Consider the following 13,448-nt stretch of genomic DNA (forward strand, 5'->3'; position numbering starts at 1 on the left):
ATGCACCGAAACAGAGAGGGATCTTTATACCGTCGCATTAGGACAACATTGCAGTTAATGCGACCTGCTGCTGTGCTGCCCGGCATCAATCTGGAGCCGAGTCATAGCGGGATGACAGCTGGCCGCTAGCTCAGGGCGCCACATGAAAGGAAGGCCCGCCCCCTCTCTCGTGGCGCATGGCCAGAGACTCCCAAGACACAGCCGTATCGAGCGGCACAGACATGGGCAGGGGCGTGCCAACCAGACGGGAAAGACAGGAAGCTACCTGGCAGCCAGAGTCCTCGATTAAACCGCCTATGCTAACCGTCATCCCCCAGGTCCACCACTGGTTCCTCCACCAGCCCCCGGTTCCTCCACCACCTCTCATCCCCTGGCTCCCCCGCCACACCGGTATTCCTCCTCGTGGAACTACAGCAACTAATCCAGAAGTGTACCAAGCTTCACCGGACTTCCAGTTTGGGGTTTCTTGGTCACAAAACCTCCTTCAGGACAGGAAGGGAAACAGGAAGACGTACGAAGGAGCAACACAATCTGGAAGCCGACGTGACATGAGGCTGTTCAAATCAAATGCTCCTTCACCTACAAGCAAGATCTTCAAAAGGTTCAGCCTGTCACACGATCCGGCACAGAATCATACGTGACCAGATGACCTCGGAAAGAGATGCCACAGGGGACGAAGGCTGTGAATATTGTGGAAAAACTACAGGAAAATGTGGATTTCACTCTGTAACAGAGTTCTGCGATGTTGATTGCTGGCAGTACATGTCAGATGTTTTCATACGCTCGCTCGAGGCAGGGCAGGGGGTGGGTGACATTACGAGTTTAGCATCCAGGCCCTCAGAAGCGTGATGCTGAGGGTATTACTCTCCCTGGTTGGTAGTCCGCTCACGAGCAGCTCTGAAAACCTCTGCAGACACTGCCTCACATCTTACCACTGTGCTGCCAAGACAGAGCGCTATTGAGGCGTAACCACCGGCACCTCTGATGGCATCCCAATGGCTAGTAAAGCCTGGGAGACTCTAAGCTAATTAGTGCCCCTTCCCAAGCAATCGTTATTCTGTAAGGGCCTGAAAGCAAGTTCGCGTTGAAAGCAAAATACACAGAAATAAGTGCATTTCAATCAGTACATTACAACGTGGCAGCGGAAATGTGGGCAACGGCATCAGCTACACCATCAATAAGGTAAATACATAACATGCTCAACATCAGATAAAACGAAAAATGCCAAAATCCTCGTTGAAAAGCTTTCAGATTTATACCTCATAGAATCCTCATCAGCACAGAGACGGAGTCATAGAGGCCATCGGTGATTTGTTTTTGCTGCAAAACACACAAAAACAGCAATCTCACGCTCCTCTGGCTATAGGCATTTTATTTTCTTGTTTCCTGTTATAGGTCAGACCAACTGAGATCCTGCTAACATGATGTTTGCTGGATTAAGGGATTCTGGTCTCACGTGAAGTTAAACCTCTGACTCATTCAGAACGATCCAGAAAGACCTGGAAAGAGAAAGGTGGGGTATCTCTTTTCAGGTGTTTTTTTCTTTACCGAGAGGATACGGGAGAAAGGCAAAGCAGAGTAACGCAATCCCGCGCTCTCACGTCCCACGGCTCTGACAGCAGTGTCATTATGGGGAAATCGGCAAATGGCAAGACCCTCGGCAGGACAGTGCTGACAGCCTTCCACCACAGCGATGTGGTTCGGGGTGGGGAGGGCTATGGCAGCATGGCAACGGAACACAGCGCATGAAAGAAACCGAGTTAGGGTGGGGGGAGGGATTGTACAGCATCATGGTTACATAACGCAGTGCGTTAAACATGTTGTGTAGGAGGGCAGCATGGCGACGTAACACAGCACATTAAACATGTTGTGTTGGGGCAGCATGGCGACGTAACGCTGCACGCTAAACATGTTGTGTTGGGGCAGCATGGCGACGTAACGCTGCACGCTAAACATGTTGTGTTGGGGCAGCACGGCGACGTAACACAGCACATTAAACATGTTGTGTTGGGGCAGCATGGCGACGTAACGCTGCACGCTAAACATGTTGTGTTGGGGCAGCACGGCGACGTAACGCTGCACGCTAAACATGTTGTGTTGGGGCAGTACGGCGACGTAACGCTGCACGTTAAACATGTTGTGTTGGGGCAGCATGGTGACTTAAACAGCGTGTTAAACAAGGCAGGTTGAGGTCCGCCAGACAGTCTGGCAATATGGCTTATTTAATGCTCTCAGTCACATCACCATGTTGCCCCTGCATCCCCCCCCCCCCCCCCCAACACACACATGCCCTGCCTGTGTTGGGCCGCTGTGCCCTCTGCACACACTTCCCATTCGCCTGACCAAGCTCAGGAATGAGCTCTGAGGCCCACTGTCATGCGTGCCCCCACCCCTGCTGGATGTTCACGCGTGAGCCACCTCGCCGCTCACCTGCCACAGCCCCCACCAGATACGCTGCTTATCTGGAGCGCGGCGGATTCCGAGCCGATGTCGACGTGTGCAACTCGCGTCTTTGTTTTCCATTGTTCTTTAATTAGAATGCGGTAATTAAGACACCATAGGGGCCAAATCCGAGAGATTAACGTGTAATAAGCACTGGCGTTTGAAGTCACAGATGGGTAGTTCATTAGGCTGTGCGGGATTACGGGACCTCAGCTGCAAGTCACAATTAGAGGAAATCTCACTCGTTCTATTCCAGTGAGCAACTTTCACGAAGTTTGTAGGTGTCAAAAATCTAAATGGAAAATATGAATCCATGCAACATGTACGCTAATATAGAAAATCTTTCAAACTCAAAATATTTCATCGTCATCAAATAAATATATTTATATCCACTTGAGTACTACTAAAAAGGGCAACGATGTGCTCTATCTGAGCCTGTACTGACCCCTGACCTCTGACCCCTCACTTCCAAGTTACCAGCAATTCAGCCACCTCCTCCTGAATTTAATGTCCATTCCAGCAACTCATCTTGCTCTCCACAAATAACAAACCAAATACACCGAGCAGGACTGACTCCAGTGACAACAGGAAAGACAACATAGATGGTGTGGTGGTCAGAAACTTCTGCTCACAGAGCCTATGCCAACATCGCCCCCTATCGCAGAATCCGTGAATAACTTATGACCAAGTCTAGCTGGTGCCCCCTTCAGTACACGCTGGGCTATACAAGGGGGAATTTCATCTTATTTCAGCCTTCGGAGCAGAGACGTGTAACCTTTTGAGGAGAGGCATAAACAGTCACTTAAACGAGGCTCTTTTGTAACACCATCTTCATCAAAGAAACAGCTATTCGAAAATTAAATCATCTTTGATATTAGTGAGAGACACATCCATTTGGAAATAATAATATTCCAAATGTTGTGCAGAAATCAAAATTGAAGCAATTTCCCATTTTGTGTTTTACGTGCCGAAAGTGCACTTTTATTATCTGTTTGAAATTGAAATTACAGGAGTATGCTGCATAACGACGTTTCGACCAACGACAGACCGCATATGCGACGGTGACCCCGTAAGATTATACAGTAATGTAGCTGAAAAATTCCTAGTGCCTAGTGACCTTGTACCCATCAGAACGTCGGAGCACAACGCATTACTCACGTGTTTGTGGTGATAATGGTGTAAACAAACTTACTTAACTGCCAGTCGTATAAAAGTATAGCACATACAATTGTATACAGTACATAATACTTGATAATGACAGTAAACGACTATGTTACTGCATTATGCATTTACTATACTGTACTTTTTAGTGTTATGTAGGCTATGCTATATAGCCTAGGTATGTAGTAGGCTGTACCGTCTAGGTTTGTGTAAATACAGTCTAAGGTGTACAACGAAATCACCTAATGATGCATTTCTCAGAATGTATTCCTATCATTAAGCAACACGACTGCATTGAATTGCGTCTCAAACAGGTTGTGATCCTAATCGCTTGACAGAGACACTCGCTACCTCAACTTTTGACGGAGCGACGGAGACAGCAGAGGGCGGGCATGCCCCTTATGTTGGGGGAGAGCCGCGGCGGAGCACAGCGCCGGCTGCAGAAGGGATTACGCACGCCGGCTTCCCTCCTTGTCGGGGGGAGGCCCAGGTGTGTCGAGAGGCGACAGGCATAGACGTCATGCACCGGCCCTCATGATGTGCTAATCTGCGCGTGTCTGGGGACCCCCCCCCCCGTGTGCCGGGGGTTCTATGTTGATGCCACGCCGGGCATCCCCTGGATCCCACTGCGGACAAAACCCTCTCCGCCCTTCTCTGGTGCCCTCCTTCAGGGTTACGGGCGCGGGAGACAGGAGCAGACGCCTGGCAGCTGCTGTGACACCAAATGCCTAATCCTTAGCAACTTTCTCGCCCGACGTAGATGAGGCCAGATGACGGCGTGAAGCTAATCCAGCGAGCGCCCACGCTCGGTCTGCTCCGGGTGCTTCGACAGTCGGGGGGGGGTGGGGGGGTGAGTCGTCAATCAGGAATAAGGAAAATGAAAAACAACAAGCAAGAATGAGCGATGTGGGCTAGTGTGGCACCTACATTCCTCTATTTAGCTAGCTGAGCCCAGATTCTCATCTTAACTTTTAAAATCATACATTTTGCAAAACATCCACAGAGAGGCATGGATGAATAGATCATGCCCAGGATTTTGTTCCAGACATCGTCCTCGTCGGTCAGGTAACAACAGCGTGGAGGCAGATAGTGCCTCCCGTTTCACGTGGGCAAGGCAGGGGAACCCCCCCCCCCCTCCAGCTATACCGTGTTTATACGGTATAGCTGGTGGGGAATCGACCACCAACCTCCCCCCATACTTTTACCAGCTGCCCTTGAAGAACACGCTCCGGCTGAATTATTCATACACGCATTTTGTTTGTTTGTTCATCCTATCCTCAGCTTACATGCGTTTTCCTAGGGCCAATTGTTTCAAGGACCTCCCCCTGCACCAACACCATTGCCTCAACCCCCCCGATCGACGTCCTTACGTGCCCCCCCCCCCCCCACCAATGCCCTCGCCTCAACCCCCCCGCACTGGTACTCTTATCCCACCCCCCACACCGGCACCCTTACCCATCCCCACACTGACGCCCTCACCTGGACCCCCCCCCCCCCCCCTACACCTCGGCGTACAGTTTAACAGTTATTATGAATGATCTCGATTTTCTCAGGAGTGAGTATTAAAGCCAGGGACCTTTAACAGCGCCATGCTTTAGCATATCAGCATTAACTAGCAATGCCTCATTGGCTCTAATGCTATAAACCTGCGACAGTGGGCTGCTGTGTCCTTTCTGTGGCTTCCTGACCCTGTGGGGGGGTCCGGGGCAGCTGGTAATCACACAGGAGGGCAGCATGACAGCAAAGGGGGGCAAACGAAGACCCGCAGGGTGGCTGTGGCGCAAACACCCCGCAGACTCACCTCCCAAACACTGTTACACATAGGAAGAGGGGAACTTAACTCTGCATGCTTTATTGTGGCAAATTAATTGCCCATGTTGCACAGGGGGCTTTTAAATGCGCTCAACTGTGGTTTATTAACGGGGTGAGGAAAGCCTGCAAGTACATTAACCCAGCCGGGGTTTTTTAATGAGACACTTGGTGTAAAATTGGACGCTGACGCAAACCTGATGATGACTGACGTGAAGCGTCACCGTTTTAAAGTTTTCCGAGGGTGCAGACGCGATTACTGACTGCGAGCTTTGCTGATGGACAGCAGATCTCGATGAAAGGCCCGTAAATGCAGGCATGCCATATAAACACAGCGCAGACCTCAGTTTGGTGGCCAGAACACGTCCCTGAGAGACGGAAGTTGGTTTGGGTCAGCGCCCGCCTGGAGGGGTAGTGCCAGGTGAGGTCAGGTGACCATCTCGCTCTGCCCTGATTCATATCACCGAATCCACCTTCCTGCTGTTTATTCATATGTGTATTTTTTCAGCTACCCCAGAACTGGGTAACTTTGGTACAAGTGCAGCTAGGCTGAGCTTCCAGTGAGTGACCAGTAACAAGTGCAAGTTAGTTTTGGGCTCAAGAGCCGTACAAACGCTGTTAGGACACCAGGAACGCTCTTCAAAAACAAGAGAATCGAGGGAGAACTAAGTGTGAAGAAGCAGGCATCCAGAAGCAGTACCCTGTAACTCCTGAAAATATTCCATTCACTGAATCTCGTCGTCGCTACCAGGACTTCCACGTGATTTGTGCAAATTCACTAATCAGCAATAGCAAAAACAGAGCAAAGTCAAAAACATTCTTATGAAGGTTTATAAAGGACAAAAAAATGGGAAAGTGCACATTGATTTATCATTTATCAGTAACCATGAGGTGACGGTGATGATCGGGGGCTCCTCCGAGAGCTGCAGCCCTCCGGGATCCTCCGAGGGTTTCGTCAGCCACACCTGGTCCGCCCGGGCTCTTATTATCCCTGCCATTAATAACTGGTACATATTCATGTGCAGATGAAAATCTGATGAAAATGGGAAGCCCCCGTTTCTCAGAAGGCTGAGATGGGGGAGGGGCAGGTTGCCCCGAGCACCTGCTAATCCATCCCCGTTAGAGAGCACGGCCATTTAACAATGACAGAGTTACCGCGACGATGGCTGAAGCTTTTTGGTCTTTTGTCATGGCAGATGTCAAGACAGAGGACAGGACACAGACCAAGGAGACGGCAGCACCAGACGTGGGCAGATCTTACAGACAGTACGGTGGGTATAGGTCAGAACTCCAGCTCTTAAGGCACCGGATACGTGTGCAAAAGGCACCTGGGAGAGCAGAAACAAAGGAAACAGGCCTGAATAATAGAGCCTGAGAAAAGTACTTACAGAGAGTCCCCTGCGTAATTGGGCTCCGTGTGAGACCTAATAAATAATGCTGAATTATAAATGAAGGCTAAAGCATGTTTAAACAGGGACACTGATCACAGTGGACAAGGTCACATGACAAAGCCAACAAGACACACGCTGTTCCCAAGGAGGGGTGGGTGGCCCGGTTTGGCGAGTTTTTGGCAAATTTAAACACGCGGTAGTAGGAATTTTGGTAGTAGGAACTGTTACGTTTTAAAAACTGAAAGGTTACAGGTACTTCCTACTGTCATGGAAATGCTACATCTACATCACATCATTAATATGTAAAAGTAATACTGTGTTACATATGAATGATGCTCACCCCCGCATTTAAATGAGCCCCATTTTATGAACCCTTGTGACTTCCTGCCCCCTTGCCCCCTGTTGGGTATGGGGAGCCTGGCTTGGGGGTTTTGCTGGATATTTACCATATTCACCCCTCCACCATTATCATCCTTCTTGCACAGCCTAAGGACGGACACAATCGCCCACCTCCCTCCCCGTCCATCGCGTCCCCCACTGCAGACGGGTGGGCTCGCCGGGGGCACTCAGACCTCAGACGATGCGCTTCCCTCACTCCTGACCTCAGGCCCGTCTCATGTTTCACAGCAAATTAAATCAGCCCCCCCCTCCCCCCACCTTCCATGCGATCGATGCGAGGCTCCTGCACCAGGCCTCGCATTTCATCTTTAACTGACATTTCCTGCTTCGTTCAGTCAGCCTAGATTCCATTATATCCTTAACAATGTTGTTTTGACAAAAAAAAGACTGATAAAAAGATTGGAATTCTGACTAGGCCCTGTAAATTTTATTTAAATGTTATTTGTACGTGACTGCCAGCCGAAGCATAATAATGCATTGTGACATTAGGTACAGTGAAGGTGAAAGAGAAAATATGAGCTTTTAAAGATCAGTGTTATGCAGAGCGGTATTATTGGCATGAAGAACAACCTTCACCCATTACATTGGGGATCGTCAGCCATCACCCGTTACATTGGGGATCGTCAGCCATCACCCGTTACATTGGGGACCGTCAGCCATCACCCGTTACATTGGGGACCGTCAGCCATCACCCGTTACATTGGGGACCGTCAGCCATCACCCGTTACATTGGGGACCGTCAGCCTTCACCAGTTACATTGGGGACCGTCAGCCTTCACCCGTTACATTGGGGACCGGCAGCCTTCACCCGTTACATTGGGGACCGTCAGCCTTCACCTGTTACATTGGGGATCGTCAGCCTTCACCTGTTACATTGGGGACCGTCAGCCTTCACCCGTTACATTGGGGACCGGCAGCCTTCACCCGTTACATTGGGGACCGTCAGCCATCACCCGTTACATTGGGGACCGTCAGCCTTCACCTGTTACATTGGGGATCGTCAGCCTTCACCTGTTACATTGGGGACCGTCAGCCTTCACCCGTTACATTGGGGACCGTCAGCCTTCACCCGTTACATTGGGGACCGGCAGCCTTCACCCGTTACGTTGGGGACATTACAGTGCATATCTGAATAGACCTTGAAAACCCCACACTGGCACAGCTGCGAGTCACCTCCCAACCCCCCCCCCCCCACACACACACACACACCTGCCAGGTCACAGTCGACCTGGAACTGTTCCCCTATGGCCAGTAAAGAGAAGGTCAACCTTGTTTTTCTGCATCCTTCTGCACATCACAGACTCCGGCAGGAACAACCTGTATAAACCGTGTGAACTGAAGCCGTCCTGCAAGGGGACTGAAGATGGCACCATGGCTTATGGGCAGGCATCTAAAGAGACCTCTGAATCTCTGAATGCCTCCATTAGGGAACATCAGACAGTCAACCGTCTGGCATGACAGAACAGCAGACAGACATTATTTCACTTTTAAGAATCATTTTATAAAACCCCCTCGGGTTGGGGGGTGGGGGTCAAATAAACTAAGAGGCAAACGATTTGAAAGAAGAGCAAGCCCCCACCGTAAGCCGCATACACACACCTCCTGGTGCACCTGGAGTTTTGGCGCCGCCCTGCTGCTGGGACATGAGGGAGCGCATTAACACACCGGTGTGTTATCTCGCCTCCGCATGCACGTGGCCCGTTTCCTATTAAGCCATGGTTATTAATCACGGATTTGCGGCACGGTCCGGGCGACACTGATGTTAAATTGCTGGGCTGTGGGGGTCGTGCATCACGCCCCTCTGTACCTCTCTGTCTTTCACCTCACCCTCCTCCCTCCTTCCCTGCACCGAGCAGCCTGACGCTCCGGCCAGACGGCTTTATTTATTTATAAGCCCCACGCCGTTCCGCGGCGCTCTGCTCTAAAGGTGTGATGCATCTCCAAGTCCTCCTTTTCACTGGATTAACAAGCCCAGGAGCAGCGAAGCTCCCTCTGGTCTCTCAGCTCATTCTGAGAGCATGGGGGGGGGGGGGAGGAGGGACAGTCACAGCTCATACAAAAACCCCCACTCGCCCAGCCCTGCACAAAGACCTGCCCAGCACAAAGAAGACAGAACTGTGAATTATGTTTTGATTTTCATTTCAGAAATCATATTTCTACAGAAGCCCTCCAATATCTGTGCAGGAATTCTCCACTGTCATGTGACAATCAAGTAGGCTTTAATAACATATTGCCCAACAGCTGAAGGACGGACCTCCTTAAAAGGTCCTTAATGCTGCGGCTCTCCACCCAGCCCTCCCCAGCAGTACCCCACCTCCACACACATGTCCGGGACCCTCAAACCCCGCCCTGCCCCATCCTCCTCTGCACTTCCAGACCCTCATGCTGCTCTATCCCACCCCTCCCCACCCCATCCTGCCCAGTCTGCCCCGCAATGTGACACTGAAACAGGTATTTGATGAGCTCGGTCCTGACAGTAAATCTGGCACCAGCAGAAGTGAACAAACCCTTGGGACCCGCTGGCACCCCAGGTTAAAGGGCCATCTGTCGGCGGCCAGCCAACTCCCCGGCCGACTCTCAGCACTGCACCACCACTGCCGCCCGAGCCAGCCACACTGCAGCGCCACTGCAGCCCCACTGATTTAGGACGCACTCTGTAACACTAAATGCGAGCTGCCTCATTATCAGAGACATTCCTCCATGAGGCTCTAGAAAGCTGTGGAAAGATCTAACACCTTTGACAATGAAAACTCAACGTGTTAAGCTGATTGGCGTAGAGCACAACATGCCACCCCAGCTTTGAGCAACGGGTGGCCATTAGATGAATGAAATCCATGGGATTAGAGTGTTAAGGACACAAAGGCAACTAGTATGAAGCAACAACTTACTTCCTGATAGCAATTTTAGGAATTTGCTCATTCCGTACTACCTCTACAGGGCAAGGAAGACAAAGTCTGCTCTTATTTTCCTGGTTCTGGGACACAACACAATGTTTGGGGAACATAAAGAGGGCAAATCTGTTGCTGCCATCTGCCTCCTTCACTGCATGTGTGCTAATCACATTTACACACGTTTTAAATCAAGGCAGTTAATTATTGCAGCCGAGCCGAGCTTGGGACCATCCAAGAGCATAAAGGATAATCATCGTACCAATTACAGGACTCTTGTATACGAAACAACAGTAAACAAAATTAGAGATCTAATCTGATTAAACTGGCACTAATAAATATACAAGAAATAATGCATTTCAGCTATCCTTAAGTAAGGGTACCTCGGGACGACACTTGGAAACAAACGTCTATTCCAACGTGCTGATTTCTGATTAAACACACTCTGCAATAACTGTGAATCTCAGTGGATGACAAGGAGTGCAGGCAGACGGCAGAGATGCTGCCAATCAGGACGTCGTTACAATCTCGGAGGCACACTCAAATCCCCGGGAGAAGGCTCACAGGGGCACAGGAACAGAAACAGTGCGCTGATTAGTGTAACGTACATTCATACCAAATTACCCCGCATTCAACCGCCACCCCCCCAAATCTATCAAGTTCTGTTTCTGAAGACCTGAGATACCCGGAAAACGACAAGCGCCCCCCAGCTAGAACGGGAAGAAATGTGTATACTTTACGTCTGTTGCTCTGCTGGTTAGGCAATTTAAAACCAAAAAATAGCCAAAACAAAGAGCCGTGATTCAAGTTGTTCTGCATTGCTTTGCTGGGTTTGCAGAGCTACTGTTTATATTTTTTTTACTTTTAAAACTATGGCATCAGCTATACAAATCATAATCTTGTCTATTACTTTAATGTAAATATTACAAACACTTACAATTACATGGAGAATATCTATAAGTGACATATTGAAGTGACTCATATTAGCGCATATTTAAAAAGTGTAAATCATGTTCTATCCCTCAATAGCCAACTAACATAATTTTTCAGTTCATACTGAAGACAGAATGAAGTTTGCAGCAAAGAATGAATACTAAAACTGATTGGCATTCAAGTTTTATAATATGCAATGATTCAACGTGCACTGCGCACTTATCTATAGTTATATAGATGAGCCAAACATAAACATATATTTTAAAATAATTTTCTGTATATTTCTCTGCATATACTGGGTACTTTTTTATTTTTTGGTAAATTGCTACTGGAGAGCAACAGTTGCTATGGAGATGAGAGTCACTAAGGCTGTCAAAAAATAACTCCAACAAGCTGAAAGGGACCTTCAGGCTAAATACAAATGTTCTGTTTCATGCAGGCCTCAAAATATACTGCATAAAATTTTAAATAAAACTATTAGCTGTTGCTGCTGCTTGGCAGACAGGTAGCAAACAGCAAACAGGGGATTAAAGCCTTTTTGCCATGCAGGGATACGGCCCAATTTTCAGCTACACTACATGCAAATCAACAAACAAGCGCTAAAAAAAATCATTAAAACACATTATTACATTTAAAGGCTTATTTTAACACCACTACAGTTTAAACATGTTCTTTTTAATGGAAAGACAAGGAGGGCAGCTTGAAATGCAATCTGATTTTGTGACAGAACCCAGCATTTTCATCATATCAATGAACCCAAACTAATACTGTATACCCAGGCCCTGTCATATGCTGAACATGCCTTCTAGAACAGTCTGTAAATACCAGGCGAATAAGTTGACACACACCATGCACCTGTCAAGTTAAACTAATTAAAGTACACCAGTAAACCCATCGTCATAGTTTCTGTGACAAAACAATACCATCGATGTCTTAACAATAGAGATCCATTTGTGCGTTTACCAATTACATAATTACATAGCCATTTCATGTATTAGACACATATTACTCAGCTGCTTTAGCTAAACTAATGAATATGATATTAATTAGCCTGCTAGCCAGAGAGGGACACAGTGAGCCTCTGTGCTGCTGTTTAATGCCATTTAATATGTATTTATTATGCTTCTGTTTAAAGTTTATTTAATATACTCACAATCATGTTTATTTACTGTGCGCAAACCTTGAAAGCAAACATTAAAAAAGACATCTCACCTGATTTTAAGGAAGCTTCTCACCCAAGTACATTTGTTCATGATGAGAATTTAATATGGACCGATAACATCTCACTGCGTGACCGTACACATTCCACTGGGTATATGAAACCAAGGTCACGCCTTCAGAGGGACCAGGACGGTGTGGCGCGCTGGCCTCTGAGAAGGATCCTCACCCAGAGGACAAGCACGTCACTTCTGAAGAGCCATGTTCCCGGCACCACAGCGCAAAGAGGAACATGGGACAGGGGACCGTGTTTGATCCCATAGCACAAAGACAGGAAGTGCTTCAGCAGCACAGGGTTTGGATAGGCAGCAACAGGAGATGCACTGAAGCTCGTAACCAGGTCATCCAAATCCCCCCCCCCACTTGCTGCACCAGAGCAGTTTATCTCAGTGAGCAGCAGCGGTGCGGCGCTTCCGCCTGGCAGCCTTATCTGAGCCCCCCCCCTCTCTGCCGCGGACCCGCGGCGGCGTCCGTGTTTCCAAGCGGGGGTTCGGGAACGCCGAGCCGATCTGCAGGGCTGCCCGGCGCGTTTCATGCCGATTGTTGTTGGATTCGCACATCGGCGCTGACTCATGGCTCCACACAGCGTGGAAAAGAGGATTTCAGAAGCCACACATTTAAAAGCATTAAAATCTTCACAAATGCTTCTAAAGATATAATCACTCACATGCCACCTTACTTATTCAGCAGCAGAAATATATTCTTCTGTGATAATAATGCTACCTATATAGGTAATAATATTAATAATAATAATCATAATAATAATAATAACAGCAATAACAACAACAGTGAGCTTGGCAGTGAAGGGCAGGCCACTTTCTACGGTGCCCATGGAGCTGGGGGTTAAAGGCCTTGCTCAAGGGCCCATGGGCATGTGACCATTCTAACTAAGTGGAGTTTGAACCGACAACCTTCCGATCACAGGCACAGAACCACTGAACCACACACTGTCCACAAAATGCAAACCTATAAGCAAACCTGAGGAAGGTTTTCTGTTAAAAATGTTTAGAAAGAATTATGATCTTTAATTATCATTTTAGTCTATAAGCATTCTTCCAAAAGGACAGAAATTAGTGTAGGACACACAGGGACTCATAGTGAGGACAGACCACTGTCCACAGGGGGAACTCACAGGGAGGACAGACCACAATCCAATGGGGGACACAGGAGGACAGACCACTGTCCCCAGGGGGACACAGAGGGACTC

General features: G+C 48.5%; 1 protein-coding gene across 5 annotated transcripts in view; it reads right to left on the bottom strand.

Annotated features, from left to right (window-relative positions):
- LOC111834874 (disabled homolog 1-like) overlaps window positions 1–13,448 on the bottom strand; it is a 99,637-nt gene that overhangs the window by 35,411 nt on the left and 50,778 nt on the right. The window lies entirely within an intron of this gene.

Source organism: Paramormyrops kingsleyae, chromosome 15 (genome assembly GCF_048594095.1).
Source record: "Paramormyrops kingsleyae isolate MSU_618 chromosome 15, PKINGS_0.4, whole genome shotgun sequence".
In the NCBI taxonomy this organism is placed as follows: Eukaryota; Metazoa; Chordata; class Actinopteri; order Osteoglossiformes; family Mormyridae; genus Paramormyrops; species Paramormyrops kingsleyae.